The 17,897-nt window shown below is 43.0% G+C and overlaps 1 protein-coding gene across 6 annotated transcripts in view; it reads left to right on the top strand.

Annotated features, from left to right (window-relative positions):
* Positions 1-17,897, top strand: part of LOC116745572 (zinc finger protein 501-like) — a 37,897-nt gene that overhangs the window by 8,628 nt on the left and 11,372 nt on the right. For 2 of the 6 annotated variants that reach the window (XR_004347484.1, XR_004347482.1), the window contains exon 1: positions 13,314-13,623. The exons of 3 other annotated variants lie outside the window; for them this stretch is intronic. The gene's annotated coding sequence lies outside the window, so the exon portion shown is untranslated. Of the gene's footprint in view, positions 1-3,493; positions 3,682-13,313; positions 13,624-17,897 lie in introns of those variants that run through there. One more of the 6 variants, XR_004347481.1, reaches the window with a different exon arrangement.

The following is a 17,897-nucleotide window of genomic DNA, read 5'->3' as shown; positions in this document are numbered from 1 at the left end:
CCTTTTGGATTCACTTGTGCCTTTACTGCCCAGTTAGCCTACAAACAGTTGGGGAGGAGCTACCAGAATGGAACTCTTAAAAAATCAAATGGGCAAAGTTTGTGCAGAGATCAGACTGAAGTGACAACACTGCTCACAGCTAAGGACCTGTGACCTCAGACCCACAACAGATGGAGAGTTGGCTCTTCCCCAGGGAATGGCAGCCCTAGGAGACCTCAGGTACCCTGTCCCACTTCCCCTTGAACAGTTACTGCCCAGACATCTACCTTCTGCCTGGAACAGGCATGATACCTTCCTGTTGGGAGTCAAGTCCATCCGGAGTTGGCTGCTCTGAACACTAATATGGGCAGGGGGCAAACCCTCGTGCCTGCTGCCCCTGGAGCAGGGTGGCACTCCAGAGCTTGCACATGACCACTGTTGACCTAAAACAATAGACTTTCAGTTATTTGTCCAGCAAAAATGGGTTTATTCACAATCAGCAAAGAATTACAACCACTTCAAGGGTCTGCAACCATGGTGAGCCACGTGAAGGTCCCAAGCAAAATGGAGAGGGGAAATCTTATAGAGGGGGAAAGGAAAGTTGAGAGGACCATAGTAAACAAAGAGTCATGGCTTTTCTTTGGCTGAGTTGTGATGGTCTCTCATTGGCTAAGCTCTTGCTAGAAAAGAAGAGGAAGTCTTTTTTCCTCCTGTTAGGCTCTGCTGTTGACATAGAGCATGAGAAGACATTATAATTTAATCCACAGGCCCACTTCAACTTGTACCAGCTGTCCCAACTGTTTGAAAACATCTTTTTCCATTGTGATCCAGTTTTCTTTTTCTGGAACCGTTACTGAGTTTTTTACTTATTTTTGCAACCTTGATGGATTTAAAGCACACAAGATGAGTATGATCTGGATGGCTTTTTAAACTAAGGATGTTTTCAATGTCCATTTGTGTTGTAACATGTATCAGTACTTCATTTTTTTCATTGTGATTAAAATTCATAACATGACATTCACCATGTAAACATTTTAAGTGTATAGGTCTGTGGCATTAACTACCTTCATATTGTAAAAATATTCTCCCCATCCATCTCTAGAACTTTTTCATTTCCCCCAAGTATCCATTAACTGACTGCCCTCAGCCCCTGACAACCACATTCTTTTTGTCACTGAATTTGACATCTCTGGATACCTTATATGAGTAGAATTGTACAATACTTGTTCTTCTGTAACCAACTTATTTCACTTAGCATGGTGACTTCAAGGTTCATCCACATGTACCGTGTGTGAGAATTACCTTAGTTTTAAAGGCTGAATCATATCCCATTGTGTATATACTACACTTTGTTTATATGTTCATCCATTGATGGATACTTGGGTTGCTTCCACCTTTTGGCTATTGTGAATAATGCTGCTATGTGTATGGTTGTACAAATATCTGTTCCACTTCCTCCTTTCAAATATTTTGAGTATATACCCTGAAGTGGAATTGACAGATCATACACTAACTGTTTAAGTGTTTGAGGACCTGCCATATTATTTTCCATAGTGGCAGCACCATTTTACTTTTTCCTTTATATGGCAGAATAATAGGGTAGTTTATGGATCTACCCATTTTCTTTATCCAGTCACCCTTTGATAGACGTTTCAGTCATTTCTATCTTCTGGCTATTGTGAATGGTGCTGCTATGAATATTAATGTACAGGTTTTTGTTTGAACACCTGTTTTCAATTCTTCAGGGTCTATATCTAGGAGTGGGTTTGTTGAAGCTTATGGTAATTGTATTTTTTTTATCTTTTTGAGGAAATGCCAAACTAGTGTACACATATGCTGCAGTATTTTCCATTTCCACCAGCAATATTTGAGGGTTCTGATTTCTCTACATTGTTGCTAACATTTGATACTTTCAGTTTTCTTGATTATAACCATTCTAGTGTTTGTGAAGGGGGATCACATTATGGTATTCATTTGCATTTCCACCATGACTATTGATGTTTGACATCTTTTATGTGCTTGTTGACCATTTGTATTTCTTGTCTGGAGACGAGTCTGTTCAAGTTCTTTTCCATTTTAAAACTTGAGTTGTCTTTTTGTTGATGATTTGTAAAAGTTCTTGATATATTCTGAAGAACAGACTCTTATCAGATATATCATGTGAAATACTTTCTTCTATTCTGTGAGCTGTGTTTTCACTTCCTGGATAGCACCTTTTGATGCAGAAAAGTGTTTAAAATTGAGGAAATCTAATCTATCCATTATTACATGGATGTTATAACCTTCTGCCTTTGTTTATCTGTAACTTCCCACTCCAACGATAAGAAACCTGGCTTTTTGTCATTCATTGAATTCATTTCTTGTTCCATTCCAGATTACAGATATAGTAGTTTCATTATTAGCTAATACCCCCATGGGAAAGAACTTACAGAGTCCGGTATTTGTGTATGCTACATTTTGCCTTTGTTCCATGGATTCCGTTCTTTTCCATAGTTACTTAGGTCAGTACCTTTTGCCCCACCACCAACAGTGAGTTTTTTTTTTCATACATTTCTAAATCAGTTAGATTCTTTGTCATATTCTCTATTCCATCCTGTGACACTCCCATATCATAAAAAAGCTAAATTTAAATATAATATGATTTACTTGTTAGGTTGTAAAAATCCATTAGAAAAGACTAATGCATAGTGGCAGGTGTCCATCACTAAAGTATCATATGTAATATTTCAACCCCCCACCCCATCACCTGTTTACCTCCTCTGTTTTACCTGTTCCAGAATGTCATATAAACAGAGTCATACAGTGTGTAGCCTCCTTAGACTGAATTCTTTCATTTAGCAATATACATGTAAGATTCATCCATGTTTTTTGCATGCATTGATAATTTATTTCCTCCTATTTCTGAATAGTATTCGAAAACGTGTATGGGAGGAAAAATAATTTTCCCTTTACCCTCCTAGGTTCTTGGTTGAGGAGCACCCCCTGCTGTGATAAAAAGTCGTCCATAATCATACAGACAAATGCAAATAGATATAGTATCTTTTTTTTTTTGCAAAATTTTAGCCATGAGTCAGTAAAACTGAGTAATATAATCATCAGTTTATATAAAATAATAGGCTCTGAATTGTGTTTCTGGCAGATGAAACAAGAAAGATTACTTGCTTAGTGAGAACTAAAGCTTTTTACTAATATTTGTGGAGAAGACTTTTAAGATTTGGATTTGCCCTGATATGTAACCTTATGGAGGCTGTGGACCAAAGTCTGTAACAAAGGAACTTCTGGAAATACCATGTGTCCATCTTGGTGTTTTTTAAAGCCAATCTGAGTGGGTAAAATATCCAGTTTGTCTACAGTTAGCCTTTTCCTTTTCAGTCTCAGATAGTGCATTTAGTGAACTAGGTTACTTTCCAATGGTTGGGCATGCAAAGGAAGAAAGCATTGCACTTTTTTGGGGGGGGAGGGAGTGTTAATTGCACTTCATGTGAAGAAATAAATGTCTCATACTTTATGACAGGAAGCAAGAAGCACAATTAAAAGAAAGGCACCCTCAAGTTAGACTTATATCCTTGGATGTTCGCATTTAAAGACATGGTTCTCCTACCTCAACATAATAAAGGCCATATACGACAAACCCACAGCAAACGTCGTTCTCAATGGTGAAAAACTGAAAGCATTTCCTCTAAGATCAGGAACAAGTCAAGGATGTCCACTCTCACCACTGTTATTCAACATAGTTTTGGAAGTCCTAGCCACAGCAATTAGAGAAGAAAAAGAAATAAAAGGAATACAAATTGGAAAAGAAGAAGTAAAATTGTCACTGTTTGCAAATGACATGATACTATACATAGATAATCCTAAAGATGCCACCAGAAAACTACTAGAGCTAATCAATGAATTTGGTAAAGTTGCAGGATACAAAATCAATGCACAGAAACCTCTTGCATTCCTAGACACTAATGATGAAAAATCTGAAAGAGAAATTAAGAAAACACTCCCATTTACCATTGCAGCAAAAAGAATAAAATGCCTAGGAATAAACCTACCTAGGGAGACAAAAGACCTGTATGCAGAAAACCATAAGACACTGATGAAAGAAATTAAAGATGATACCAACAGATAGAGAGATATACCATGTTCTTGGATTGGAATAATCAATAGTGTGAAAATGACTATACTACCCAAAGCAATCTACAGATTCAGTGCAATCCCTATCAAATTACCAATGGTATTTTTTATGGAACTAGAACAAAAAAATCTTAAAATTTGTATGGAGACACAAAAGACCTCGAATAGCCAAAGCAGTCTTGAGGGAAAAAAACGGAGCGGGAGGAATCAGACTCCCTGACTTCAGACTATACTACAAAGCTACAGTAATCAAGACAATATGGTACTGGCACAAAAACAGAAGATCAATGGAACAAGATAGAAAGCCCAGAGATAAACCCACACACCTATGGTCAACTAATCTATGACAAAGGAAGCAAGGATATATAATGGAGAAAAGATAGTCTCTTCAATAAGTGGTGCTGGGAAAACTGGACAGCTACATGTAAAAGAATGAAATTAGAATACTCCCTAACACCATACACAAAAATAAAATGGATTGGAGACCTAAATGTAAGACTGGACACTATAAAACTCTTAGAGGAAAACATAGGAAGAACACTCTTTGACATAAATCACAGCAAGATCTTTTTTGATCCATCTCCTAGAGTAAGGGAAATAAAACCAAAAATAAACAAATGGGACCTAATGAAACTTCAAAGCTTTTGCACAGCAAAGGAAACCATAAACAAGATGAAAAGACAACCCTCAGAATAGGAGAAAATATTTGCAAATGAATCAACGGACAAAGGATTAATCTCCAAAATATATAAACAGCTCATGCAACTCAATATTAAAAAAACAAACAACCCAATCCAAAAATGGGCAGAAGACCTAAATAGACATTTCTCCAAAGAAGACATACAGATGGCCAAGAAGCACTTGAAAAAGCTGCTCAACATCACTAATTATTAGAGAAATGCAAATCAAAACTACAATGAAAAAAAAAAAAAACTACAATGAGGTATCACCTCACACCAGTTAGAATGGGCATCATCAGAAAATCTACAAACAACAAATGCTGGAGAGGGTGTGGAGAAAAGGGAACCCTCTTGCACCATTGGTGGGAATGTAAATTGATACGGCCACTATGGAGAACAGTATGGAGTTTCCTTAAAAAACTAAAAATAGAATTACCTTTTGATCCAGCAATCCCACTACTGGGCATATACCCAGAGAAAACTATAATTCAAAAAGACACGTGCACCCCAGTGTTCATTGCAGCACTATTTACAATAGCCAGGTCATGGAAGCAACCTAAATGCCCATCAACAGATGAATGGATAAAGAAGATATGGTACATATATACAATGGAATATTACTCGGCCATAAAAAGGAATGAAATTGGGTCATTTGTTGAGACGTGGATGGATCTAGAGCCTGTCATACAGAGTGAAGTTAAGTCAGAAAGAGAAAAACAAATATCGTATATTAACGCATATATGTGGAACCTAGAAAAATGGTACAGATGAACCGGTTTGCAGGGCAGAAATTGAGACACAGATGTAAAGAACAAACGTATGGACACCAAGAGGGGAAAGTGGCAGGGGGTGGGTGTGGGTGTGTGATGAATTGGGTGATTGGGATTGACATGTATACACTGATATGTATAAAATTGTTGACTAATAAGAACTTGCTGTATAAAAAAATAAATTTAATTTAAAAAAAGAAATAATAAAGACATGGTTCGCAGGACCTGGAGAACACAGCTCTTGCTGGTAGAAGGGCCTGAGGAGGGATGTAAGCATTTTAAAGAAGGAATTCTGGGGGCATATTTCTTGTTATCAGAGGTGTAGGGCAATTACTATTTACGTTTTTCTTCTTTCTTGAGTGTAGGACAGTTCATTTTCTAATGACCTGACATGAGAAGGAAGTAGAGGCTTTGATATCGGTGAGATGGGTGGGTGGGCTTTGAATTCCTCCTAGAACCACAGTTCTGTTTCTGTATCGATGAGATTAGTAAAGCAAGGATGGCTGCTTTTAATTCTTCAAAGAATTGCATATCCCACTCAATGATAACATCAAGAGGCTGACGTGCCCATTCAACTTCTTTTTTTTTTTTTTTTTTTTTTGCGGTACGCGGGCCTCTCACTGCTGTGGCCTCTCCCGTTGCGGAGCGCAGGCTCAGCGGCCATCGCTCATGGGCCCAGCCTTTCCACGGCATGTGGGATCTTCCTGGACCGGGGCACGAACCCGTGTCCCCTGCATCAGCAGGTGGACTCTCAACCACTGCGCCACCAGGGAAGCCCTGTTCTTTTGTTTTGTTAAAGAAGTGTTCTTAGGCTCACCATGATCTTCCTTTGTCTTTCTTTTAATTTGATCATCTGAGAGGTTTCAATAGGATATTTGTTTTAGGGTGAGAACCTTTTAAAAAAATCCTTGCAAATATCGTCTTATCAGGTATTTGGCCAAAGCAACCAGTAAATTCTCCTGGCAGTATTGAACTCTCTTTTTCCTCCCAGGAAGTCTCCAAATGTATATTCCAAACATGACACAAATCCAGTAAGCCATTTTATTGCTTAACCATGGACAAAAAGGTGTCACTAAAGAGGGTGAAAAAGGCATCCCCCATGATCTAGTGAGTCACTCCCAAAGACAGCCAAAAGAAATAGACTAGATGAACCCCTAAGAGCTGGCAGCCTCCATAGGTAGGACATCAGCCTCAAGTGGGATGCAGCCCACATTTCTGGTCAGCCAGCTACAAATTCTGAGGCCCCAAATGTGACAATTGGCTGTCTACGGATGCAGGGTACACAAGCGGTGTTCCCCACAGGAGGAAAGCCATAGAGAGAACATACTCACTGGATCCAAGCCAAGCTCCCAGGACACCAAATAGAGCAAAAGGGAAAGCAGTGCTGTGCCTGGAGGGAAGGGACCCCAAAACTGAGGGTCATGCAAGATTACAACACCCAGAGAAGTAGTCCCTCCAAGTGTTTCCTCCTACCAGTCTAAATTTGGAAAGGAGACAAGGAGAGACTGTTACTGCCCTAAGTTGACCCATTCAGAGCAGATATCTGGGAGGCTGACTTGGTCAGAATTTTTACCTTTTCTTAGTTCTTTCAGACATCCTGAGATCCCGTCACAGCCTCTGGAGTGAGTGGTGTGTCCCAGCCTTCCCTTTGTTTTTGCCAAAACTGTGAGGGAGCAGAAAATTTTCCTCCGCCTTCTCAGGATTGGTGGCTGGGGCTTGTAAATTAAACTTACAGAAGACAGCCAACCAAAAAAGTAACTAACGTGATAAATGGTGAAAGTTAAAGGCTTATAAACCTAACTTAATAGGGGAAACAAAGAGGGTAGAATTGGCTTCTATGGGAAGAACAGATAGGTTTCTCCAGGAATACAAACGGGTATTTTGGAAAACAACGAGAAAGTTTGTGACAGTGTTTGTCTGTACAAGGATGCGTGATCTTTGCATCTTCTTCAGGGTCATAAAACACCCTGCAGAAGCATTTATGGTAGGTTTACTCTTGGTCTCTCTTCTGGGAAGAGAGGCCACTCTGAAGAGGGAATTTATGGCCATGGTCATTCTAAGAAGTTTCAGCTTTTATTCCGATAAGGGGAGCTCCAAGAAGGTTTTTTTCCTGCATGTTTTGAATCTCACGTATCTTCAGCTTAAACAGTTTTTATACCAACCATAGGGTTCCGCCTGGCTCTCCATACCTCCAACTTTGTTCTTCTTTTTCAAGATTCCTTGATCTATTCTGAGTCCGTTACATTTTCCACATGAATTTTAGATGGATTGTCAATTTCTGCAAAACACCACCTGGGAATTTGGTAGGGATTCTTTGAATCTTTTGGTCTATTTATGGAGTATTGCCATCTTAATAGACTTAAGCCTACTGATCCATGAATATGGGATTATTTTGCATTAAGTTAGGTCTTTTTAAAAAAATTTATTTATTTTTGGCTGTGTTGGGTCTTTGTTTCTGCATGCGGGCTTTCTTTAGTTGTGGTGAGCGGGGGCTACTCTTCGTTGCAGTGTGCGGGCTTCTCATTGCGGAGGCTTCTCTTGTTGCAGAGCACGGGCCCTAGGCGGGCTCAGTAGTTGTGGCTCGTGGGCTCTAGAGTGCAGGCTCAGTAGTTGTGGCACACGGGCTTCGTTGCACCGCAGCATGTGGGATCTTCCCGGACCAGGGCTCGAACCTGTGTCGCCTGCATTGGCAGGTGGATTCTTAACCTCTGTGGCACCAGGGAAGTCCCTAGGTCTTTCTTAATTTCTTTCAACAAGCTATTGTAGTTTTCAGTGTACAGGTCTTGTACTTCCTTCCTCACCTCCAGTGGATGCTGATTCAGAACATACATAACCTCCTGGAGAAACTTGCCCCAACCCTGCCATGTCCTGCCACCTAGCTGGCCTGAAACTGAGTCACCAAAAGATTTTGTTCTTTACTTGATTCTTAATTCCTTTAGAATTCATTATTTCACTCTCATAAATGTTTATTATCCTTGTAGTAAATCTTTTAAAAATAAAAATGAAATAATGTAATTTAATTACTACTCCATAGATGCGTGATGAATGGAGCACATATGATTGTAATCTTTTTGGAATTATAAAGGTAATACACACACATTATAAGAAATTGAAATATCACCTAAGGAGAAGATATTTGCAAATCCCACCCCCAGAGGCGACTGTCATGAGTGGTTTGGTGCATATCTCTCAGGCTCTGTCTCATTCTGTCTCTATCTCTGTCTCTCTCACTCTCACAAAAGCAGATTCGTTTACATCTACGTTGATTTCAGATGTATGTAGTCTTACAGATGGGATCCTGGATGCAGACGGTTGGTCCACGTGCATCCCACATAAAGAACCCTGAAGTCCCCTCTCTCCCCTGTCATCAGGTAGAGACCCTGCACCCACTCTCACCAACTGCACAGCATTCATTCATCTGTGTGGACCAGAACTGATAGATCATTTTCCCCTCCATGAACATTAGTGTTGCTTACAATTCCCTACTATTTCAACCAGTGCTGTGATGAATACTCTTGAAAAGACATCTTTGAAAAGTTGTGCAGGAATTTCAGTGGGATCAACTCTAAGGATTAGCACTGGTAGTAAAGGGATATACCTGTGGAACTTTGATGGGTCTTGCACACTGTTCTCCCCTAGAGGACTGTGCATTCACTCTTCCCTCTAGGGGATCTGCTGGGGCCTTTGCTTCCCCATGTTGTCACCAGGGCTGGTGGTCACCAGACTAAAAACCTGCCAGTGTGATGGTGACCAACGCTCTCTCCATAGAATTTATGTTTGCGTGTGTCCTAACCTGAGTCGTCAAGCATCTCTAAGATATATTGGCCGTATGCATGGCCTCTTGTTGAAATTATGTGTGTTTGCTCTGTTTCTTTTTAGAACATTGATTTTTGAGAGATTTTTGGACTACAGGGATGTTCAACCTTTCTCTGGGCTTGGATCATGGGGAATGCTTTTCCAGTTTGTGATTTGTCTTTCCAGCCGTCTTTCTTGGTCGGTTGGTTGGTTTGCTTTTGCCACATGAGAAGCTAAGCATTTCCCTTCTGTCTTCTGGCTCCGGTGTCACACTTAGAACAGCAGCGTCTACCCCGAAATTATGCACATATTTACTAAAATCTTGTACATCTCATCTTTAATCCATCTAGATTTCCCTTTCAAATAACAAAAATGCTATTTCAAATAAAAACAAAAGTTCACCAGTCCCCTCTTAAAATATGTGGGCAGACACCAAAAGCCACCTTTTGTATGATTTCATTTATAGGAACCATCCCGAATAGGTAAAGAAACATAGAAATAAAGAGGCTTAGGGGTTGTGAGAGGGTGGAGGAGGGAAGAACGGGGAGTGCATGCGTTGGCTACAGGATTTTATTTGGGGGATGAAACAGTCTGGAGCTGACAGTGGCGGTGGTTGCCAGGATTGTGAATGTACTTAATGCCCCTGAATCGCACAGTTTAAAACTGAAAAAGTTTAAATTTTATTATTTTACACTTAAAACACTTAAAATACAGGATGTCATAAATAATGTGAAAGAAAACAATAAAATACACAAACAACGACAGGGGAAGTAAAGTAAATTTCAGGTCAGGGGAGGGTTGATGGTATAAATCTGGAGCTGACAGTGATGGTGGTTGCAGATCTGGCTCTGCCCATGGGGCTGGTGATTTCGGAAATGGCGCTGGGTCTCCTGCAGGGGTGGTAAATTAACATCTGGATCTGGGTCTCCTGCTGGAGCTGTGAGAAAAGAAAAGATTACCCACAGGCCTGCCTTTTCACGAGCCTTTCCAAGGACAGAAATCTTCCCAGAGTCTTCCAGAGAAGTCCCAGCCCAGGAACCCATAGCAGGATGTCTTCTTTGACTGCAGTCCACCAGATGGGTGGTCTGATGCCAGTCTTTGCTCCTGGCCCAACACCAGCCTCTAGGGACTCCTCCCTGTGTGGCCCAGCACTCACCCCTCCCCACACACTCACACGCACCCACCCCTTCTCTCCTTTGGGCTCTGCCACAGTGAGAGGCTCTAGGGCCTCCAGCTGACTCAGGCGAAGGTTGACACGGTGCTCCAGGTCAGAGCCAGATATGCTGAGCTGCGTGTAAGCCGGGGACAGGACCCTGGGGAGTGGCCTGGGTAGTGTCTGGGCAGGAGGCCTTCATCTCTGGGTCCTGGTTCTGGAGAACCCTCCATGGCCACACTCAGTGGGAGCCTGCGTTGGCCCTCATTGGCAGTGTGGCGCACGGCCCCCTCTCTTGGGGAGATGGATTGGGAGTCCCCGTCGACCAGTCCTCGCTTATCTCCAGAGTGAGGCTCTGCAATGACAGTGACCAGCAGCCGGCCCGGCCCGGCCCAGCCCAGAGGTATCAGAGCCCTGTCCAGCCATAATCACTGATTCTTCTGCCCACTTGACCTCTGCTCCCTGATCAGGCACAGACATGTGTCCGCTCAGATATCCACCCAGGAGGAAAGAGGTACATCTGGAGGGCTTGGGGTAAACTTTGGGCAGAAGGGCGCTGCCCCAGCTCTCCACATCCTACCCAGCCAGCTTTAACCTGGGGTGTGGACATGACCAGCCCACCAGGCTTCTGACCCCTCATCAGCCTGCTCTTGCTGAGGCAGACCTACCCCACGTAAATCCCCCACCTCCACACATACAGGGAGGGGACACAGGGCTATCTGGGTGGGATCAGAGTGGTGGCCTGGCCTAGGCTGGCCTGCCCTGGGCCTCCGTTTGTTACCTTTGGGTCCCTCTGGGCAAATGGCCAAAGGCATCTGGGGTGAGACCTGACCTAACGTCTGGAGCGTCAGTAAAGGCTCTCACTGTGGACTTTCCTGAGACCATGTCCTCAGGATATTGGGACGCAGCAGAACATATCCATTTGAGCATCTCCAACCAAGTGAACCGGGTAGGGGCTTCTCTAGAATGTGGGTGCCTAGTTACTCAGGTTCCAAGTTGTATTGGGCTCTATTGCCAGGGAAGTGAGGTCGCTTCCTAGGGTCCCTTTACCCAGATTTCTTCCTTACACAGAGCTCCCCAAGGGCACCTCTGGGCTGCTGAGTGCTCACCGCCCCCCCCCCCATGCCATGTCCATGCACAGTGACACCAACACAGCCCTGGGGAGGCCAGGGTGCAGCCAGGACCCCAGCTGAGGACACAGCTGCTTTCAGACCTGGCTCCTCCTCCTCCCCAGTGATGTGGCCCTGACAAGCCATGTGCCTCTCAGGAACTCCCCAATCTCCCACCTGCACAGTGGAGGTCATTCTAGCAGCTACTTCCTAGGGAGTCCATCACGTGTATAGACCTATAAACACCTACAGTGCCTGTAAAACCCCCTGGGCTGGTATCACATGTAGCTCATGCAGAAACTTAGCAAAGGAAGGATTACGTAAAGGGCTGGCGTAGCACAGAATACAACTGAAACAGGCCTGGGTCTGCTCTGGGATCTAGGGAAAGTCACTCCCCTTCCTGCCTGTTTCCCATCCCTCCTCCACCGTGGGAGGGTTGAAATTAAATAAAATTCAGACATCGTCCCCTTTGGCATACAACCTTCCAGGTTCTCCTGGTTTTTTTAATTAATTTATTTATTTATTATTTTTGTCTGCATTGGGTCTTCGTTGCTGTGCGCCAGCTTTCTCTAGTTGTGGTGAACAGAGGCTACTCTTCATTGCGGTGCGCGGGCTTCTCATCGTGGTGGCTTCTCGTTGCGGAGCACAGGCTCTAGGCGTGTGGGCTTCAGTAGTTGCAGCATGCGGGCTCAGTAGTTGTGGCTCATGGGCTCTAGAGTGCAGGTTCAGTAGTTGTGGCACACGGGCTTAGTTGCTTCGTGGCATGTGGGATCTTCCCGGACCAGGGATCAAACCAGCGTCCCCTGCATTGGCAGGAGAATTCTTAACCACTGCACCACCAGGGAAGCCCTCCTGTTATGTTTAGATTCAGGAACCAGTGTCTCATCTCAGCCTCTGTGGTGCCTCCTGGTCAAACGTCCTTGTGTAATCCCCACCCCTCCAGGGTGCATGGACATTGTGACTGGGTTCTAACATGAAGACTGATTTATGAAGTCTGTGACTTCTACTCAATCCCTCTCCCTTGCGTTCATTCTCTTTGTCTGTCAGTGCCTGTCTCTCTCTGTTTCTCTGTCTCTCTCTTTCTTGTATGTATGTATGTATGTATATATTGTTAGGGCCCAGAGCAGGTCACTTCTAAATATGTCTTAATGACATATTAATTCTTTTGAATTAATGTTACTTAAGAAAAGACCCATGCAAGAGAGACACTTTGCATATTCTCTGTGTCTCCTGGAAAGCAGGAAATAAATCTCTCCTATGAAAGGTGCACCACCTGGGGGCTGAGGGCTGAGGGCTGCAGGCATGCTGCCTCCTGCAAATCAGTTCATTCTGGGAATCGTCTGTTGTGATTCCTGAGGTGTGAGGTAGCTTTGTGATGACAGAGGTCCTTATTTTTCTTTGTGGATTGCCTTTTTGTGTTGTGTGTTAAAACTCAAAGCTCATGATCTACATGACCAAACCCAAGCTCCTATTGATTTTCTTCTGTTTACTTCTATAATTTTGAATAGTTTTGCATTTTAAGTTTGTCTATGAATAATTTTGAATGAATTTGGTGTAAGTTGTGAAGTTTGCGTCATTTCATGCCATATGGTATCCAATGAATTGTTCCTTAACTATTTTTGGAAAAGTTTTAGGACACTGTCTCCACTTCAGTTTGAATTTCTGCAGTTTAGCGGGTTCAGCCGTTCTACCAGCAGGGTGCGCTGTCTCCAGTGAACTGTGAGTCAGGTGCAGCCTGCATGTCCCGCGCTGACCACAGACGAGACTGAGCCCGCCTCTGTGACTCACGGCGCACGCGCGTTCCACCGGTCTTGGCTCTGCGCGCAGCTGACAGGAGTTTGTCTCAGGCGCCGCCAGAGCTTGTGCAGGGATGGCCGGGTCAGCGTCTCTGCTGACAGGAGCTGAGTCTCCTTTAGACTCGCCGGGGCTTGGGCTGCAGGACAACACGGGGCTGTGTCCATGCTGACAGGAGCTGGGTTTCCTGACGACCCAGGAGACGCCAGGAGGAAAAGGTGAGGAGAAGTGAGGAGAAGCTTCCTGTGTGTGTGTGACTGACTGCTGAGGGAGAGGTGTCCGTCTTCATGACCCCCAGGAAGGGCTTAACGTGGAAAACTGAGTTTTATGTCAGTTTTTTTGTTTGTTTTTGTTTGTTTGGTTTTGGGGTTTTTTTGCGGTACGCGGGCCTCTCACCGTTGTGGCCTCTCCCGTTGCGGAGCACAGGCTCCGGACGCGCAGGCTCAGCGGCCGTAGCTCAGGGGCCCAGCTGCTCCGCGGCATGTGGGATCTTCCCGGACCGGGGCACGAACCCGTGTCCCCTGCATCGGCAGGCGGACTCTCAACCACTGCGCCACCAGGGAAGCCCTGTTAGGATGATTTGTTTTATTTCTGTGAAAAATACCATTGGAAATTTGGTAGGGATGGCATTCACTGTGTACGTTGCTTTGGGCAGAATGGAAATTTTAACAATATTAATTCTTCCATTCCCTGAGAAGGGGATATCTTTCCATTTATTTGTGTCTTTTTCAATTTCTTCATCGATGTCTTAAAGTTTTCAGTGTGTAGGTCTTTCAAGTCCTTGGTTAAATTTATTCCTAGGTATTTTGTTCTTTTTGGTGCAATTGTAATAGGGTTGTTTTCTTTCTCTTTCTGATGGTTCATTACTAGTGTTTAGAAATGCAATTGACTTGTGTGTATTGATTTTGTAACTTTACTGAATCCATGTATTAGTTCTAATAGTTTTTTTGGTGTGATGAGGTAGAAAATTGGAACTTGAAAATCCCACTGTTTCTATTGCATCCAGATCATCCACAACACCAAAGACATAGTGGCTCCTAATCTAATCTTCCCACAGTGCCTGTAAATTCCATGTGGACTTTGGGTGAACTGGATCTGGGTAAGGCTTGGCCTCTATATGGAAATTTGATGTTTTCTCTGCTTTTCTGGCATGGTAATGACAGGGCGTTTTGAAAAGTAACTTACTTCCCAGTAATTTCGAACGTACAAACAACTTTACATACATAAAAACAAGTCATATCTTGATCACGTATATCCCTAAATATTAACGTTGACATTATTTAAAATGGAATTGTTTTCATAAATTGTTTTTCAGATTACTTATTGCTAGTGTACACATATAAGATAGATTTTCGTGAATTGATAATTTGTCCTGTAATTTTGCTGAATTAGTTGATAGCTCAAATAATTTTTTGTTGCTATAGGAAGTTTTATATACAAGATGTGATCTGTGAATAGACACAGCTTTAATTTTTCCATTCACACATGGATGCCTTTTATTTCTTACCTCGAGACTCTGGTTAGAACTTCCAGTACACTATTAACAGCAGTGAAGGCCAGCTTCCTGGCCTTGTTCCCGATCTCAGGAGTAAATCTTTCAGGCTTTAACATTGAGTATGATGTTTTCTGTGGCTTTGTGTACTACTCTTTTCCATACTGAACAAATATCCTTTTATTACTACTTTTTAAAAAAAATTTTATTGGAGTATAGTTGATTTTCAATGTTGTTACTTTCTGCTGTACAGCAAAGTGAATCAGTTATACATATACATATATTCACTCTTTTTTAGATTCTTTTCACATGTAGGTCATTACTGAGTATTGAGTAGAGTTCCCTGTGCTCTACAGTAGGTCCTTATTAGTTATCTGTTTTATATATAGTAGTGTGTATATGTCAATCCCAATCTCCCAATTTATCCTTCCCCCTCTTTTCCCCCCTGGTAACCATAAGATTGTTATCTATATACCAATACATCTGTGACTCTATTTCTGTTTTGTAAATAAGTTCATTTGTACCATTTTTTTGGATTCCACATATAAGCGATATCATACAATGTTTGTCCTTCTCTGACTTACTTCACTCAGTATGACAACCTCTTGGTCCATCCATGTGGCTGCAAATGGCATTATTTCGTTCTCTTTTACAGGTGGGTAATATCCCATTGTTTATATGTACACATCTTCTTTATCCATTCCTCTATCAATGGACATTTAGGTTGTTATTCCTACTTTTGAGTGTTTGTATCATGAAATAGCACTGGATTTTGATTATAGCTTTTTCTGCAATAATTGATAGGATCATGTGGGGGGTTTTTTGTTTTTTTGTTTGTTTTTGCGATACGCGGGCCTCTCACCGTTGTGGCCTCTCCCGTTGCGGGACAGGCTCCGGACGCGCAGGCTCCGGACGCGCAGGCTCAGCGGCCATGACTCACGGGCCCAGGCGCTCCGCGGCACGTGGGATCTTCCCAGACTGGGGCACGAACCGGCGTACCCTGCATCGGCAGGCGGACTCTCAACCACTGCGCCACCAGGGAAGCCCTGATCATGTGTTTTTACTTCACACCTTTATTGTGGTTTAAATACGTTGCTTAGCTTTAATATGTTGAACAAGCTGAAATTTCTGGTGTAGAGACGCTTATGGCATCATCGTTTAATATTCTTTTGCTTTCATGTTGCTCTTATTTTGTGGAGGATTCTTACATTCCTAAGTTATACTGATGTAGTTTTCTTTTTTATGATGTATTTGTATGACGTGATTAGATTTGGCTTGGTGTTAGTGGTTTGGAGGGTTAGTGTTAGGGCTGAGACTTGCGGGGGCTGGGGCTGGGTTATGGTTTATGGTTATGACATATGTATGGTTAATGAATATTTTATGGTTTTGGTCACGGTTGTAGTTTTCTTTATTAAGCTTTATGGTTTTGGTCTCATTGTGTTAGGGTATGGGTTAGGATTGGGATACAGGTAGGATACGGGTATGGGTATGGGTTAGGTTTAGGGTATGGGCTAGGGTTAAGGTTAGGTCAGGGTTTAGGGTCAGGGTCCGAGTTTAGGATTAGGATCAGTGTCAGGGTGAGGATCAAGGTTGAGCTAGGCCATTGTTTTTCTGCCCCTCCAGCCCTGGGCCCTGATAGATGAATGTAATGTCTGCTCTAGTCACTCAACTGATTCAAATTGAACTCAGCCTCAGTCAAGGGTACTTAGGGTCTCAGAGATCATGCAGGGTTTCCCTCTACCCTCCCACCTGGGAAGGGATGCTGGCCCCACTCTGTCTGAGCAGCCACAGTCCAGCGCAGCCCTGACATGCAAGGTACTCTCAAGACATGTGTGGATTTATACAGGACTGGGTGCATCAAGCTGCCGGCCCATCGGTGCTACCTTGTTGAGGGCTGGTGGGGCCCTCCTGGGACTGGATGGATCCTCTGTTCCATCTGCATGGGTGTAAAAACAGTCAAGTCTCAGAACAGCCCTTGGCCTCTGAGCATCCAGGGAGGCATCCATGGTCCTCCAGCTCAGGTCAGCCTTTGCCCCTCAAGCCCCTGTGGCCAATTACTGAGCCAGTTGTGCTGCTGGGTAATTGAACAGCTACCTGGTTATCCTAGACAGTTCCTTGGGATGTTTCAGTTCCCAGTATCCATGTGGTTGAAACAAATGCCTCCTCCCTCATTGCCTCTTAGCCTGCCAAGAGAGGTAATAACCCTCCAAACATTGAGTGTGGCCCTGGTCATGACAACCATACACAGACTGTGGCCCTGCAATCCTTCACCCTTCTGGTTGTAACCAAGATTGACATTCATATCCATTGAGAATCAAAGGTATTGAAGCACCACCTAGAGGGGCAGGATAGGGAGGGTTGGAAGGAGACGCAAGAGGGAGGAGATATGGGGATATATGTATATGTATAGCTGATTCACTTTGTTATACAGCAGAAACTAACACACCATTGTAAAGCAATTATACTCCAGTAAAGGTGTTAAAAAAAAAAAGGTATTGAAGCATCTGGGACTCAGACAGTTTCACATTGAGGCCATATTGTTGGGGAGATAAGTGCATCCCTGTCCCATACCCTGTGGTCTCTGGAAAGCCACCAACTGTGTTAGCGTGGTATAAAATAATCCTTGAGACTCCCACTGTTTCATTGAGTAATAATTTCTCTACTTTTTGTAGAGAGAAGAGACTGGAAAATGAGCAAATTTGTTCTTCATGGGTGGGTGATAAATGTGAACATGGGGCATGATGCCTGAGCTCCCACCTCCCAGGGACAGGAATGAGATCTCTGTGCCTTCCGAGGACACACAGGCTATTCTTTTTTTTTTTTTTTTTTTTTTTTTAAACAAACTCTAGTCCTGTATTACTTTGCTTTTATTTTATTTATTTATTTATTTATTTATTTATTTATTTATTCATTTATTTATTTTTGGCTGTGTTGGGTCTTCGTTTCTGTGCGAGGGCTTTCTCTAGTTGTGGCAAGCGGGGGCCACTCTTCATCGCGGTG

Source organism: Phocoena sinus, chromosome 20, assembly GCF_008692025.1.
Source record: "Phocoena sinus isolate mPhoSin1 chromosome 20, mPhoSin1.pri, whole genome shotgun sequence".
Taxonomy (NCBI): Eukaryota; Metazoa; Chordata; class Mammalia; order Artiodactyla; family Phocoenidae; genus Phocoena; species Phocoena sinus.
Note: the sequence above shows the minus strand (reverse complement) of the source record. Positions and strands in the feature narration are given on the sequence as shown.